We start from the raw sequence: 17,836 nt of genomic DNA, 5'->3' as shown, positions 1-17,836 counted from the left end.
GGTGTTCCCTGCCTCTTGCTCATTGTCAGCTGGGATAGACTCCAGCTTGCCTGCGACTCTGTAGAACAGGATAAGTGGCTACAGATGATGGATGGATGGATTTTGAGTTACATTCCATGAAGCCAGAAAGTTAAGCTGTTAAAAATTGGTTGTGTGTCATACCTATGATTTATTTGCTACAAAATTTAAAAAAACTGGGTGAACATCCTTGAAGTCTGGTGATTCCAATATTTGATTAAAGGTCCCATGGCATGGTGGTTTGTTGATGCTTTAAACGGGCTCGTGGAGGCTTCCGGATGTTAGATCCACAGCCTTTCTCGAAATGAACCCTCGGCACGTAAATATAGCCTCCTGGGAGAAAGCCCCATTTCAGCGCTTTTCCCAGTGCGTCGTTTTGCTAATGAGAAGCAGGAGGCGGGGAAGGGTAGAGGGTGGGGGCGAGCCATGGGGGAGGGGGAGGGGCTTGACCAAGCTGTGCGCGCGCACACACACACACACACACTCGCTGCTATCAGCGCCTGTAGCCACGCTGCTAAGACAAAACCCCGTTCTCCCTCGGACTCCTTTCATAAACTCAACCTGACACAGAGAACAGAGAGCGAGTGTGTTCGGAGTGGTAGTTTACGAACGTATAATATCCTAGGCTTGAACACGCCCTCCATAACCAAAGAGGATAGAAGCAGCAACTACAGCAACATAGCGCTTATCCAACAGAAGACATGCATTGCAGAGCAATAGTCAAACATAAGCTCATAAGTTACAGTCAATTTCCAGACTAAACTCAGTTTAGAGCAATTCCAGCATTATGGACGCGACACTTGAACTCAAAATGGCAACAAATGACCCAGTGCATGTTTTATTGTCTCCCAGTATTTAAACAGGTGTTGCATATTTTAAGGCTGTACCATACTGGAGAAGTGATGGAACAAGAACAATTCCCATAGTACATCTAGGGCATGCCAGAAAATGCCAATAAAAGATGCGTTATGGATGTGACAGAAAAAGTATCACTTTTCTTGGGTGACTGTACATTTTTATCAAACTCTGAAATCGTAAACCTAATGTCGAAATGGAGATATCCATTTGATAGAGGGGTCCAAGGTGAATATTAAAAAATCTTTAAAATATTTTGTATTTCATGTAGAGTTTCGGAAGGAAAAGTCAGCGTTATGGATGTGATGAAATTCCGTTATGGATGTGACACGTCTGAAATAGACATGGCATGTGTTTAGAAAATCAGCAATTTAACCACCATAACCCTTTGAAAAACTCTCTAAATATCAGCTAAAACTATCAAAGTTCTTAAATAATATTTAGGATGGCTATTGTTTTGCTGTTTTGTGGATTTTAGCATACATTTCTGTGGCTTGTGGCAATAATATAGAATTGTACATGATCAAAGTTGATTTTAGCTTGGCTTTTACATTATAAGAAAGAAAGACTGACAGTGACATATTAGGTTGGTTACAAATTGGTTCAACTTATTCACATCTGTAAAATACAGGCCTAGGTGATATCTCTGGGAGTGGTTTTGATGTATTACATGTTGCTTTATTTTTGCATGGTGAGGTTGACATTTACATGGAATTGCCCTTTAACAGAGCATGCTGCATGCTCTTTAGTTTTGTAGCGCAGATTACCTGGCTAACTGCAGGAAGCGGTTAGCTGCACAGCTAATGTAGCCATTGCTAGGCTAACGCACCGATTTTAAAACACGGCAAAACGACCAGTTATACACTTACTTGTTCGGTGTTTGTTGCTGATGTGGCAGGGATGCTTGGTACAGACCCAGGCTTCAGTGACAGTTGATGTGCAAAACCTGCCCTGTACTGTCCCAAGTTGTGGAAACATTCCTCACGAAAATGCTTCTGACAAACATACACCGTCTTAGGTAGACTCGACAGCGTATTATTGAAGTAAATGAAATTAAGCCACTGTGTCTTCAGGGGCTCTCCCATCGGCAGTAAAAACAGACTCTTTTCTGTGTTGTCACATCCATGTACAGCGCAATTTCCATGTTTCGCTCGCTTAGGTGATGCCATGTTGTTGTGTCCTCTATGGTCTCCTCACTACAACTGGGCGGGGCAATCCATACAGTGGGTGGGAATCCAGAGGGGGGGCCTGGGGATCATCTCCCTTGCTGACATAGTAAAGGGAAGAGCTTATCAACGCGCCGTTTTGACGCGCCATTCTCAAATGTTGGGCATAGTTTGGTTTACACATTATGAAATTTCTAGCCACTGGGGTGACTTAAGAAGGTCAGAGGAACTCATTTTAACGTTAAAAAACCTCAGAAAGTGAAAATTTCATGCCATGGGACCTTTAAATATCACCAGTGTTGGGCAAGCTACATGGAAAGTGTATATAGTGAGCTAAGCTACCAGTTACTCTGCAATAAATGAAGCTTCATTACACAGAAGTTACCACCCAGAAAAATGTAGTAAGCTAAGTTACACAAACACAGCAAAAGTAGTTCACTACATGAGAAGCTACTTTAAGTTGAACCAATTTCACATGGCGATCAACATGAGAATACTTGCTTAAGTTGAACCAATTTCATGCCAAGTCAATTCTATTGTGGTAATCAATATACCTGCTACTTTAGTTAAATCCAAGACAAAAGACTGTTGGAATGCATTTAATTTCTTTATTAGGACCTCCCTTCACAAAGAAACATTTTTCAAGATGGTCAAACAATGCCTGGAGTAATAATGTAGGCTAACTACAAACACAACTGGAGAGGTCAAGCCATCCAGTATATCAAAAATAATTTCACTGTGAAATAAAGCTCCTCTTAAAAGAAAAAGGCTTGTCTCATTTTTCAAAACATTGACTTGGTTTACAAATTAACCAGTTACTATACTATGACATAAAAACTCATCTTGAAAGAAAAAGGCAACACAAAACACACTTGGTTAACAAATTAACCAGTTACTAAAGTAATACAAAACAGTAAAATTGCAAAAAAAGTCTTCTAAATAACATTTTGTGTGTGTGTGAGAGAGAGGGAGTGAGGGCAGTATGTGGCCTAACTCATCTCACAAGAGGTGTTTATATTTACCCTACACAAGAGAAGTTTTTCAAAGTTCACATTCGAGAGGCAGTTTCTCTTTGGTCAGAAAATATCTTTCCAAACTAGTTACTTCACCCTCCCCCTACTCACTTCCACTCGCTTTGCCCATAGCCTTATAATGCATCAATCAAGTGGAAGTGAGTAGGGGGAGGGCAAAGTAGCTAGTTTTGGAAAGGGCCACAGAGTGCTTCCACTGGCGATGCACACAGTTGTGTGCATATTTCGCTCTCCCATACAATCCTGAGTGCTTGTACATTTTCTCTATGATTGGAGGCCTTGAATACATACTTTTATGTGATTATAAAATAGAGAAACTTCCCTTAATCCTGTCCAATTTCCATAAATAAATGCTCTTGGCATGGTCATTAATTTATAAATACAACTTCTCCCCAGCGGCATGGTGGTGTAGTGGTTAGCGCTGTCGCCTCACAGCAAGAAGGTCCGCATTCAAGTCCCGTGGCCAGCGAGGGCCTTTCTGTGCGGAGTTTGCATGTTGTCCGTGTGGGTTTCCTCCGGGTGCTCTGGTTTCCCCCACAGTCCAAAGACATGCAGGTTAGGTTAACTGGTGACTCTAAATTGACCGTAGGTGTGAATGTGAATGGTTGTCTGTGTCCATGTGTCAGCTCTGTGATGACCTGGCGACTTGTCCAGGGTGTACCCCGCCTTTCGCCCGTAGTCAGCTGGGATAGGCTCCAGCTTGCCTGCGACCCTGTAGAACAGGATAAAGCAGCTAGAGATAATGAGAGATGAGAAATGCTCTTGGCATGGTCATTAATTTATAAATACAACTTCTCCCCACATAGATGCTTCATCTGGAATAATCAGCACATTAAATATAAAAATAAATCCTTTTTTTTTTCCCAATCCTGGTTCAACAACAACATAACTAGTAACCTAGCTACTCAATGATAATGGAAATCTGCTAAATTACTCTTAGTTCCTCCAAACGCTTGGTATTCCTGTTACCCCAAAGGAGTTTGCCATTGTAATGGATGCCATTCCTTCTGGTATCCTAACTCTTCTCAGAGGGGCTGAAAAAACAGTTTGCTTACCATCTCTGGACCCCATATTGACCTCAGCGGGTCAGGTATGCTTCTCTGTCACATCCAAGAACAATAATCGCAATATTCATGCATTATTCCAGGCAGATATCACCACTATCCTCTCTGTGACTCAATATTGGACTGGTCTTGTTGGTGACCTGAACTGGAGCAGTGTGTGAAACCTCCCATATAGATACTTCCTTACAAACAAAGTAAGGGAGGTGTCTTTCAAACTGATTCATAGATACTATCCTGCCAAGCATTATATGCTTCAGTTTAAGAGAGACATTTGTGTGAACTGTTCATTGTGTGAGATGGACCCGGAAACAATAATGCACTTGTTCTGGCAACGTCCCTTTACCATCGCATTCTGGACAGAAATAACCCGGTACATTACAGCCAAGCTTGACTCTGATTTTTCTCTGTGTTGGAAATATGTACTGTTTTGTTTCTATAACAACAAAATAAAAAAAAAAAAAAAAGAATATATATAATAAATTTGTTGATCATTTTAGGAAAATACCATATTCATAAAGCCAAGTTTAGTCGCTCAAAACCTTCATTTATAGCCTTCGAAAAGGAAACTGAACAGTATATCAAAATCATCTCTAACTCTAAAAACAAGAAAGCTGCTAAATTTTTTCATTTGTGCTTATTATTTAATGTTTTTTATTTGAAAACTCCCCCTGAATTTCATAGACAATTTTAATCTTTTTTGGAATCGCAAAGAATTTTACAAGCCAAATAGCACTGAACTCAGCTGGATTGGAGCCAAAGTCTTAGCAGACCACTACAAACTTGCAATCTTTTCTCAGCCAGCACCGAGGAAAACAGTTGATAAGATGTCGCAGACTGACATAGTTACAAAGCCTAAACAATCATCTTTGCAAGTCGTCATCAAGGACACACAAACATCTGACTTGCAGGCCTCCCAACATTCAAGGACAGACGACTCCACTTCTCCTCGGATAGATTTCCCAAATAGCATGAAAAAACTGCTCCCAATGGCTACACTTTCCTTTTCCAGCCCAAATCTGTCACGACAAGCAGTATATCCAGTACATCAAAATTGTGTTCGTCCAGGACTTTCAGCTGGCTACAAATCTTTTTCACCATCCAAAAGATACATGTCATCTCCAGCCCTTTCACCCTCAAACCAAATGGAACATTTAGAAAGTCTTGTTTGATGTAGTCTGGGTCCCTGCAAATGGATGTAATGTTGAAAAAAAGTTGGGACCCGATGTTGACACTATTCCTGTGTTGATAAGAAACAGAAAACATAGAGCACATTTAACCCTGGGGGTGAACCAATCTATTCTCCTTCCTGTTTTAAAACAGCATCAGAGTGCACAACCAAATATTGCTTCTAGAATTTCTATAAAGCTAGCTCTTCTGAACATTAGATCACTTTTAAACAAGTCATTTTTAATTAATGATCTTATTTGTAAACACAATCTTGATTTTTTGCTTCTAACTGAAACCTGGCTGGATCAAGCAAATAGTGCTACCACCCTTATCAAAGCAGCTCCCCCAAATTTTAATTTTTTGAATGTTACCCAACAAGGGAAAGGTGGAGGGATCGCAAATATATTCAAAGTCTCTTTTCAATGTAAACAATCCTCACTTGGTGGTTTTACGTCCTTTGAACACTTATGTGCACTTGTTACATGCTCTCCTAACATATTATTATTAACTATTTATAGGCCTCCGAGACATTCAGCCAAAGTCTTTCTTGAAGAGTTTGGTGAACTGTTATCAGTCATTTGCTTAGAGTTTGATTGTCTTATTATATCTGGGGATTTTAACTTGCATGTAGATAATACTGATAACATTTATGCCAAAGAACTATTTGCAATTATTGATAACTTTAACCTGGTACAACATGTACAGGGACCGACCCACTCTCGTGGTCATACTCTTGACCTCGTCATCACAAAGGGTCTTACTGTTTCTTATAACGTTGTTGACCTGGCATTATCTGATCATTTCTGTGTTTTCTTTGAAGTTTCTATGTCTCCTCACATTCAGAATAGCTCAACGACTATAAGTAGGAGAGTCATAAACGAAAACACATGTTCTTTTTGAGCAAGGTCTCTCACAGAACTCAACCAAAACGTCAGACTCTGTAGATGATTTACTGGAATTTTTTAATTTAAATATGACTCAAATTATGGATAATATTGCTCCATTCAAAATAAAAAGAGAGTCAATGATAAGCAGAAAGCACCATGGAAGCAGTACCCGGCTGTTAAACTGCTAAAGAGAGAATGTAGAAAGACTGAAAGAAAATGGCGCAAATCTAAACTTCACATCCATTATCAAATCCATAAAGAGATGCTTTGTAATTATAATTATGAAATTCATAAAGCAAGACAGTCTTTCTTCTCCAACATCAGCAGGAATATGAACAATGCCCGTGTGCTATTTTCAACAGTAGAGAAGCTAACTAATCCCCCACCACAATTAGCACCTGAACTTCTATCAGTTAATAAATGCAATGAGTTTGCATCTTTTTTCAAAGGTAAAATTGATAAAATAAGGCAGAATATTTCTCATAATATATCTCAGTTGCAAAAAATTGAAAAACTGCAATCACCAATGACACAGATAACTTTAACACAATGTCAGAATTTTGTTTAATTGATTATGAGACTCTTGAAAAAACTGTACAAAATCTCAGTTCTTCAACATCTGAACTGGACATTCTGCCCACCAACTTTTTTAAGTCTGTTCTTCATCTTATAATTACAGATGTGCTTCAAATTATAAATACATCCTTGGAGACTGGCGTTGTTCCTGTGTCCCTAAAAAAAGCTGTTGTAAAGCCCCTTCTTAAAAAAAATAATCTGGATCCTTCAGTGTTAAATAACTACAGGCCAATATCAAATCTACCATTCATCGAGAAAATCCTGGAAAAAATTGTCTTCAATCAATTAACTGCCTTCTTGATATCAAACAGCCGTTTTGATAATTTTCAGTCAGGATTTCGTGCCAATCATAGCACTGAAACAGCGCTGATTAAAGTTATAAATGACATACGTCTTAATACTGATGCAGGCAAAACATCGGTCCTGGTATTACTGGACCTCAGTGCAGCTTCTGATACTGTTGATCACAACATACTGCTATATCGACTTGAACACTGGGTTGGATTGACTGGTAAAGTTATCAATTGGTTAAAATCCTACTTAAAAGATAGAAGCTTCTTTGTTACCCTGGGAAATTGTTCCTCAACGTCAATGCCCTTGACCTGTGGTGTCCCCCAGGGGTCGATTCTTGGACCATTACTTTTCAACCTTTATATGCTCCCACTTGGGCAAATTATCAATAAAAATTCAATTTTGTATCACTGCTATGCAGATGATACCCAAATTTATTTTGCTCTCTCCCCAAAAGACTATGCCCCCCTTGAATGTCTCTACCAGTGCATCGATCAAATCAATAGCTGGATGTCACAAAATTTTCTTCAGTTGAACACAGATAAAACAGAAGTAATTCTATTTGGAAAAAAAGATGAAAGACTCAGGATTACCACTATTCTTGACACAAAAGGGATTAAAACTAAAGAAATGGTTAAAAATCTTGGTGTTTTCATTGACAGCGAGCTAAACTTTGACAGTCACATGAAAGCAATCACTAAAACAGCATTTTATCACCTAAAAAACATTTCCAAACTAAGAGGACTTATGTCAAAAAATGATCTGGAAAAATGTATACATGCCTTCATCTCTAGTAGGGTTGATTACTGCAATGGCCTTTTCACAGGCCTGCCAAAAAAGACCATCAAACGACTTCAGCTGGTTCAAAATGCAGCGGCGAGGGTTCTCACACGAACAAAAAGAACAGAGCATATTACCCCAATTCTAAGGTCCCTTCACTGGCTTCCAGTAAGCTACAGAATTGACTTTAAAGTATTGCTGCTGGTGTACAAATCTCTAAATGGTACAGGGCCCAATTACCTCTCTGATATGTTGCAGCGGCCTAACCCAATCAGATCTACCAGATCGCAACAGAAAAATTTACTATTAAAACCAGTTGTTAAAACAAAGTGTGGTGAAGCAGCTTTTAGCTACTATGCAGTACATCTATGGAACCAACTGCCAGAGGACATTAAAAATGCTCCTGCTGTTGGCAGCTTCAAATCTAGGTTAAAGACCAAGCTGTTTTCAGATGCTTTCTGTTAAATAATTAATATTTTTACATTTTTTATAATCTTTACTTTCTCTGCATGTTTTAAATGTACTTTAATTTTATTCTATTTTATTCCGCTGGTTTCTTTTTCCTTTTTCTCCTTTTTTCTTTTTGGCATTTTATTATTTTATTTCTACTATTGTTTAATTCTTATTATTTTCTTTTAATTCTTTTAATTAATTGTTTTAGATTAAAAATAAAATTATTTTATGTAATTTTATTTCTCTATTGTTTACTGTTTTTGCTTCTGTAAAGCACATTGAACTGCCATTGTGTATGAAATGTGCTATATAAATAAACTTGCCTTGCCTTGCTGTTTGTGTGTGTATTAGTAACTGTATTTATATTTTGTTGCTGTTATTTTCAATAAAGATAAAAAAGAGAGAGTGCCTGTGCTGCGGGGATAATTTTAGACTGCAGGCGGCCGCTCCGCTGTGTTTAGCACGGAAATATCCAATAAGAAAGTAGCTTGTGTGGCTGTTGCCACGCTACTTGATCAATAAAAGATTTAAGCTACTGAAAAGCTATTTGATTCAATAAATAGTGATGTTACTGCTAAGTTACTGAGAAATGTAGTTAAGCTACTAACGATGCTACTTGTAGCGACACTACTGCCCAACACTGAATATCCCCTTGGACAGATACTTTTTGTAGACATCAACAAATTCAATAAACATATCAAATCAACAGATTCAATAAATAGTGATGTTACTGCTAAGTTACTGAGAAATGTAGTTAAGCTACTAATGATGCTACTTGTAGCGACACTACTGCCCAACACTGAATATCCCCTTGGACAGATACTTTTTGTAGACATCAACAAGGTTTTGACAGAAAGGTTCTTGGGCGGCATGGTGGTGTAGTGGTTAGCACTGTCACCTCACAGCAAGAAAGTCCTGGGTTCGAGCCCAGCGGCCGACAAGGGCCTTTCTGTGTGGAATATGCATGTTCTCCCCGTGTCTGCATGGGTTTCCTCCGGGTGCTCTGGATTCCCCCACAGTTCAAAGACATGCAGGTAAGGCTAATTGGTGACTCTAAATTGACCATAGGTGTGAATGTGAGTGTGAATGGTTGTCTGTGACTATGTGTCAGCCCTGTGATAACCTGGCAACTTGTCCAGGGTGTACCCTGCCTCTTGCTCATTGTCAGCTGGGATAGACTCCAGCTTGCCTGCAACCCTGTAGAACAGGATAAGCGGCTACAGATAATGGATGGATGGAGCTTCTTGAGCAGTGGTGCCTAATTGGTGTAATAGAAAAGCATTCAGCCTATCATCTAGAGATTATGAGTCCAAATCCTGATGTCAAAAGTCAGGAAGGGAGAGGTGTCAACTACAAGTAACACGAGCCAAAGGTCTATGAGTTCATACATATAGAAATGGGTAGACAGCAGGTGTGTGATGCTGTATGAGCAGCAGTTCAAATATGCCCCTTTTCCACCAAATCAGTTCCAGGGCTGGTTCAGGGCCAGTGCTGGTTCACAACTCGTTCAACTTGCGAGCCAGCTGAGAACTAGTTTGCTTTTCCATAGCTCGGGGTGCTAAGGGGAGCCACGTCATTATGTTGCTGTATACGTCAGTTACGTCGCTGCGTTTGCATAAACCTTGGTGCAAACATCGAAGCAACAACACCACGGAGAAGAAGCAGCAGCAACAACAACAACAATAATGGATGACTTCGCGTTTGTACAGCTGCTGCTTCTCGTCGCTTAAAAATGGCGATCTTTCGCGGTCTTGCTATTGTTGTTGGTCTTAACAACCTCGCGCCCCCTCCCCCCTGCTGACGTAAGCGGTTCTTTCCTCTGGCCCAGCAAAGAGTTGGTGCTAGCCTGGAACCGGTTTTTCTGGCCCCAGAGCCAGTTCTTTGTCAGTAGAAACAGAAAACCCAGTTCCAAACTAAGCACTGGCCCCGAATCAGCCCTGGAACTGCTTTGGTGGAAAAGGGGCAATAGATGCTGGCTTGATGTGCCTCAGAGGAGTCTTTATTACTCCAGCCCCAGAGAATTTTAACTTCTGGCAGAAAACAAACAAATAAACAAAAACCCAATCCAGACATGTTCAGAACAACCAAATGGGTCCAGGCATGCAACATTACACTTTTAAAATGACGTTATAACATACCTGTCAACTTTGAGGTTTGAAAAAAAAGGATATTTCCCAGATTTTTAACTCAAAATAAGGGAAAATTTCAGAAAGTCATACCCTTCACCAAAAGTGGGTGTGTAGTTGAATGGGGGGGCAATTTTCTATCTAGTATTTGTGATTTCCTGTACTCTGGTGCATGTTGGTGATAGCCAAGACCCAAACTCAATATGCTTATGGTTTATAGAGTGCATTTGTGAATAAACTATACATTTATTTGTATTTGCTTTCAGTGGTACCAGTTATTTCCCAAATTATGGGCTAAAATACGTATCTTATGTTAAAATAAGAAAGGTCATTATATAACCAGTCAATAAATTCAATTCCATTGCAATTTATTATGGTTTTACCATAGTCATGGCCTCGGAACACTAGATAGAGTAATAAAGAGATAAAGAGTAATATAAGATATTAAACCTAGAGTGATTTAAAATGGGTAAGTTTCAGATAGAAAATAAAATAGACAATGAGTGGATAAAACAGTTAATACACCAATTAGTTTACACTAGGCTATTTATGAGGTCATAGCCAGGACATACTTAATGTAAACACGTGTAGCTTACCTTTGATTATTTGGGAGGCTTTCGTTTTCCCCATGGAAAATTTCTTTGCGATGGAAGAGTCTGGGAACATTCCAGCCACGCACTTGTTGAAATCATCAAAGAAAGAGAAGCTAATGTTTTTCATAGCGATTAGCATCACCATCTTCACCTCAGACCTAATCAGTGTTGCCAGATACTGCTGACGTTTTCCAGCCCAAATTATGTTCAAAACCTGCCAAAATGCACTTGAAACCTCCCAATCTGGCAACACTAGACCTAATCACTTGCTCAGCCTCGCCTCCGGACGGAGTTCTGTTACTGATGCCTGAGAGGGCGGGGACGTGAATTCATGGCCCGACTTCCTGCTGTAAACTCCTGTCAGAGGCGCGTCATGAATTCTGGACCTACCGACTTTTTTATATTGTGAAAATACGGGACTTTTATATAATGTCAAAATACGGGAAATTTTCGGGAAAATAAAAAAACGGGAAGACAGCGGGAAATAAGTCAAAGTAAGGGATTTCCCGGGAAAAACGAGAGGGTTGACAGGTATGCATTATAATTGTTATTAGTAGAAGTGTGTGAGGGTTGGGTTGGGATAGGCGTCCTCCACCCTGAAACTCCACTCCAGTCCAGGTGGTGGCGGTGACGCGTCCAGTAGCTGCTTCTCCAACCGCCAGTAAACACTGGAGAAGAAAAAGCTGATGCTCGTCTGAATCGCTTTAGCCCCTCGATTTATAAAAATAAAAGCACATTATTGTGTCTGGCTCTGAGGATTTAAACCCCTGAGGTAAGTTAAACTGAAGGTGTGCGGTCGAATCCCAAATACATGTCCACTTTACTGTTTTAGTGAACTACGGTCAGTCTGAAAAAATGCCGTGTGCACTCTAGATAGTGCACTATTTATCCACTCAGGAGAGAGTTGTAGTTTGGCTAACCTTTTTAATTGTATGTTTAAAGTATTTAAATAATCTTCACTTCAAGTTAATTTCCATCGCTTTCTTTTTTCTTCTAAATTGCAACTTCCTCGCAATTCCAACTTTTATTTCTCAAAATTCCGACTTGATTTCTCACTTTTTTTTTTCTCGGGATTTTTATTTATTTTTTAAAATGATATTATTATTATTATTATTATTATTATTATTATTATTATTATTAAGCTAATCAGGCAGAATCACCCCCTCTGCAGTGTGTTGAGCAGAAAGCTTTACACACTGAAAATGAGAATGGATGAAATCATAGGGGACTGTTTTAGGCATGGTTTCCCGAACCGGGAGGTCTTGCTGTTGGAAGAATCGTATGGTGTTGAGCTCGAAGCCTCTGATCCCTGGAGAGAGAGAACTGTGTCTAACAATTAGCTCTGGCAGCAATGAAACCTCTTACTTTAACTCAGGGCTAAAGGCCCAACTCACACAGCTCTGCATCCTGTTTTCGCTCTGGCTTTATACGCAGGGCCTTTATTTTTAAATAAATTTCTGATAGTATCTCCATCCTTGACTCTTGTATGCTGCATAAATGGACATTTTTAAAAAAATATATTTTTGAGAGTTAAAATCGACTGCAAAGTTGGCATTCGAGCTGAGCCAGGGAGTCTGGAGCCAGATTCGTGACGTCACGTGCGGATCCGCCAGCAGGCTGAGAGAGCTTGGACGGTTTCAGTGCACAGTCTGTGTAGACCAAGTTTAACAGCTAGCGATTTTGCATTGAAATATGGAATTGTCGGGCGGCACAGTGGTGTAGTGGTTAGCGCTGTCGCCTCACAGCAAGAAGGTTTGAGCCCCGTGGCCGGCGAGGGCCTTTCTGTGCGGAGTTTGCATGTTCTCCCCGTGTCCGCGTGGGTTTCCTCCGGGTGCTCCGGTTTCCCCCACAGTCCAAAGACATGCAGGTTAGGTTAACTGGTGACTCTAAATTGAGCGTAGGTGTGAATGTGAGTGTGAATGGTTGTCTGTGTCTATGTGTCAGCCCTGTGATGACCTGGCGACTTGTCCAGGGTGAACCCCGCCTTTCGCCCGTAGTCAGCTGGGATAGGCTCCAGCTTGCCTGCAACCCTGTAGAACAGGATAAAGCAGCTAGAGATAATGTGATGAGATATGGAATTGTCGCCTGAGCTTCTAAACCCATGGATGCATGTATCAATGCTCATCTATCTATTGTTACATAAATCATTTTTTCTAATGACTATTATGTATTTATATATTCATTTAGAAGAGTACTGGCTACTGTAGGAGAAAGATTTCATAAGCTACACACATGGAATCGGCTAAGCAGGGTTGTATATACGTTTAACTTGTTTGACAGGTCCCAAGATCTCAAGCTCTGACACGCATATCCCTTGATACATGTGAAGTAAGTGTATTATCGCCCAGCGCTTTCGTGTTGTTTACTTTTGTGTGTGTCAATAAATAACATTATCCGTGTACCACACAAACACAGGAACACCTAATTTAGAGTACAGTCTCTCTTATTTCTTACCCTGGCAACAGTCAACTTGTGAATTGCCGATTTTCTTGATCTTTTTCTTGGCTCTGCTTGGTCCTCGGCTTTTTCCAAGTGCCTCGCACTAAGCGCTCCCATTTCTCTCTCATTGTCCAGTCTTTTGGAAAACGATGAGTACTAATCCCATCAAGATTGGTCTTGCTACACCCTCCTACGATACATCTGTTAACCATTTTAATAAGTACGTGATAATGTTGAAGAAATTTGCAGAAAACCACCAGGTTGTATTCTCATAAACAAACCAATGCTGACATGGGATTCAGAAGGAGGCGTCCCACACGCGCCGTCACGAAAATCAATGTTTGCCAGGAAATCCAAGTGCCAAGTTTTTTCAGAGGCAGACGAATTCACCTCAAATGGCTTGATTTCAACTGAATTTTTGTGGTATTGCGCAAGGTAAAAAAATTGCACAAAATGCCAAATGTGACAGATATTTGACCAAAGTTTAATATAAAATAGGAGAATTACATTGATCTTGCTCCTAAATTTACCCATGATATGCACTTTAAGGTCGAGGTCTTTGACAGCTATAGACCAAAGCCAGACTCAGCAGGTGAGAGTGGTTGCAATGACCCCTTTGTTCGGATTTATTGGAGATTCTTTGGATTCCTCAGATAGTAATACATCTGACTGCGATATTCCTGAAATTGGAGTGTGTGTACATACTACTGCTATACACGTAGAACTGTATCAGTTCAAGCCATCTGAAAGTGAATCCGATAGTAACGCGTCGGCCACGGAGACCCTCACCTTACGAAATAAAGCCAGAGCAGGCCTAGAAATTCATATTTTTTCACCAGCCAGTCGGACTAGTTCCCTTCCAAAGTAACTAGCCAAACAGAAAATCAACTAGCCAAAATTTGTTCATGGATGAATTTTACTTCTGTCAAAAATAACACAAGAGAGTAGTTACCATTGTTACTAATGTGCATTTTTTTCAAGACCTGAGTATTTTGATACTGTTGTTAAATACATAAATGAGAACAGCACAGAGCACCATAATATAATATCAACAAATAATAATATATTGGAAAACTTGGTGTATGAGTATTGAAAACAAATATACTTACTATCATGACTATAGCACCCAAAATATGTCCAACATGCTTTCTGTATTTAACCATTTATGAGGGAGAAAGCATTAGGAGCTTCATATTGACTCGGAATCAACTTGAAAAAAATTAATTATTCCATAAAAATCGTATCGCAGCCAAGGCCTACCCTGCTCCCACGTTTGCTTATAAGTCCTTTGTCAATTCTCCTTCTCGTACGCTTTATCGGCGGCCTTTATCTCCTCTTCAGACCGAGCTCGCTTTGTCCCCGTTTCTGGCGGTTTCTGTACACCTTTCAGAAAATTCCACATTGCAACGTAGCTTTGGCAGATGTAGATGTAAACAACAACAACAAAAACACGTGTTTAAATGGGTGATAATGTGGCCACATCTATTGAATTTGATAACGCGATTACCGCGATATTCAGCGAGATGCGTTATATGCATGCGCAGTAGTGAAAAAAACGACAGCCTGACTCGTACATGATATGATTCGGAATTCTTCTGTATTTTCCGTCCTGCCAATAAACACATCGATTAACACAGACACGGCACATGCTTAATATGTGGCGGCTTTAGTTGACGGTGTGTCTGAATTAGGGCTGTGCGAGATGGGGAAAAAATGAATATCCCGATACATTTTCTCCATTTCACGATGTACGATATATTGAAATCTCCTCTAAAGGACCCCATGAAATCTAACTTTTACTCTTTACTGTTCACTACAATCCCTGCAGATTAAATAACATTCTTGGTTAACTTTACAGGTGGTTTTCAACAACACATTTTAAATGTTCATGTTTGTGATTAATCACAATTGAGTTGAAATAAGACTATTTTTATTCAACAAAGATGTGGCACAAACTGAAAAAACAATCTTGAAAATTGCAACATATGGGGTGGCTTTGGAGAACGAGGCTGCTATGGTCATTTGTTTAGCTTGTGGGGGAGGGTTAGCTCGTGGGCAAGTAGTTCGGAGTTTAAGAGACTCTTCATACTGTACCGGGTGAGTTTCCAGGTGATGGAACATATTTGTAGTGCTGTTGCCTTTCGTGATGACGGGTTTTTTTTGCACACTTTACAAACTGGCATTTGCTGTTCCACGTCCTCCTCGCCATATCCAAAAAAAAATGCCAGATGACTGACCCCTTACTAGTTCTTTTAGGAACCAATTCGTCTGCTTCCATTTTTAATTTGTCACTGAAATTGACAGAGCTTACACGGTAGCCTATGCAACACCAGCGATTGCACGAACTGAGTCAGCGCTGCAAACCGAAACTAGAAAACCTTCCCGCAAGTTCCTTTCAGCACCGAGATGTCGCCCGGGATTGGTTGGTGAGTGTGTCATGTTATTGTTTTTTTTTTTTTTTTTTTACCCTTAGGCAGCCTCTCGCGTTACTGCCTGAGGGACAGGGAGAAAACCACCGGAAAATGTTTTAAACAAACATGAAACAAACGCAGGTCGGCAGATGACCATAAAATACTCGATAGTTACGATATAATAATTTTACGTATCTCACACAGAATTTTCAGAGATATATCGAGTATATTCGATATATCACACACCCCTAGTCTGAATCTTCGCTTCATATATATATTTTTTTTATTTTCAACTAGCCAGCCGGGCTACAGGAATTACCCGCCAAATGACAAATTAAGTCGCCTTGGGCGACCGGACCACCGCGAATTTCGAGCCCTGCTTGTGGGTCTGAAATGTAACTGCATAAGTAAACATCTTTCCACACTGTGAGCTGTGATACGGCTTCTCTCCTGTGTGAATGCGCTGGTGTTGTTGGAGATTACTCTGATGAGAGAAACTCTTTCCACACTGTGAGCAGTGATGCATGTTTGAGCCAATCTTAACCCTTTGTGTTAGTGTGTGTGTGTGTGTACACCCTCTACAGGCCTGGCGGGTATTGTGTCCAGGGGGATGATAAATACCTGGCCAGGAAAGGACAAGGTGTGGCTGATCGGAGGCAACAGTTTCTTATGTCTGTCTCCTGCTGTGCTCAAGTTTACCCTCTTTTAGAGGTGTAATGTTTCACGTATTCAGCGGTCTCAAAAGTAGCCGGTCACCGGCGGCAAACCGCCGGCTATGGCTTGTTATGCCGCCGGCTATTGTCAGTCGAGTCACAAAATTTTAATATTAAATATTTCTGACAGCAAAAAAAGTTGTGAATGTAAATTACATCCACTATGTCATGTATGTCCGTTGCCGCGTCAACTGTGTTTACATCCTCGACATGAGTGCAGCCATTACTGCCGCCTGTGTTGCCAGATTGTGCGTTTTCCCGCCCAATTTGGGAGGTTTTAAGTGCATTTTGGCGGGTTTTGAACATATTTTGGGCTGTAAAACGTCAGCAGTATCTGGCAACATATTTTTTTACTTAATACAAGAAATTAATGGATGCCAACATTTTTGCCAAAATGGTATTTTATTTTTCATTGTTTAGGCAGCTTCAGCATCATACTGTGAGATTCTGTTCAAATTGTTTTTTTCTTCTATGAAGCCTGAGCCATTTATTTTATTAGTTTATAATTATTGTTTAATTTAGTCTTCAGGAGAGACTGCCTGCACACAGTACTAGTATTAATAGTTTTTCTTCCATGAAAGCTGAGGCATTTATATTATATTTTAAGGTAACTTCATGTTGTGCTGTGAGGTTCTCTGCACTTTAACTTTTGAACCAACAGGTGCATTTGGATAAGTAAAGCCTATTTTTCTGCATTTTTGTAGTCCTGCTAATCTTTTATATTGGTAAAGTTGTTTATAGGACCATTTCTCAGTGTCTGTTTTTTTTTAATCAATAGTTTTTCAGTAATAACTTTAATATTTAACATATCACTCAATTTTAAACAACCCCCGCACCTCCCCCATAGTCTCCAAAATTTCTGTGAGAAACACTGGCGTGCGTAACAACGCTAATCAAGCTTAAGCTAGACGACCCGCCTCAAATACCCGTCCCGGGTAAATGTTATCCCAATTTTAGATGGCCTGTTCCAAACCATCCCGCCCCATGAAAAATTCGTACTTGCATATCTCTCTCTCTCTCATATATATATATAATCTCCATCCATCCATCCCTGCATGCTTTGCGTGCATTATGTCTACCGCTGGCAGACATTTTACCATTTTGCACCCTGCTGTAAATTATTTGTACCCTGCTATTCTCCCAAACTTTGAAGCCCCTGAGTATTCATACAGGACTGTTTCAGTACGGGGCTTTCGGTACAGTGCAGATGTGTACCAAATGCAATCTTTAACAGTAATTAACATAATTTAACTGTAATGCATAACA

General features: G+C 40.1%; 1 protein-coding gene across 7 annotated transcripts in view; it reads left to right on the top strand.

Annotated features, from left to right (window-relative positions):
• LOC132871002 (zinc finger protein 501-like) overlaps window positions 1-17,836 on the top strand; it is a 144,156-nt gene that overhangs the window by 82,380 nt on the left and 43,940 nt on the right. For 5 of the 7 annotated variants that reach the window (XM_060905144.1, XM_060905138.1, XM_060905141.1 and 2 more), the window contains exon 1: window positions 11,675-11,779. The exons of the other annotated variants lie outside the window; for them this stretch is intronic. The gene's annotated coding sequence lies outside the window, so the exon portion shown is untranslated. Of the gene's footprint in view, window positions 1-11,674; window positions 11,780-17,836 lie in introns of those variants that run through there. 7 annotated transcript variants of the gene reach the window in all.

Source organism: Neoarius graeffei, chromosome 22, assembly GCF_027579695.1.
Source record: "Neoarius graeffei isolate fNeoGra1 chromosome 22, fNeoGra1.pri, whole genome shotgun sequence".
NCBI classification, from domain to species: Eukaryota; Metazoa; Chordata; class Actinopteri; order Siluriformes; family Ariidae; genus Neoarius; species Neoarius graeffei.
Note: the sequence above shows the minus strand (reverse complement) of the source record. Positions and strands in the feature narration are given on the sequence as shown.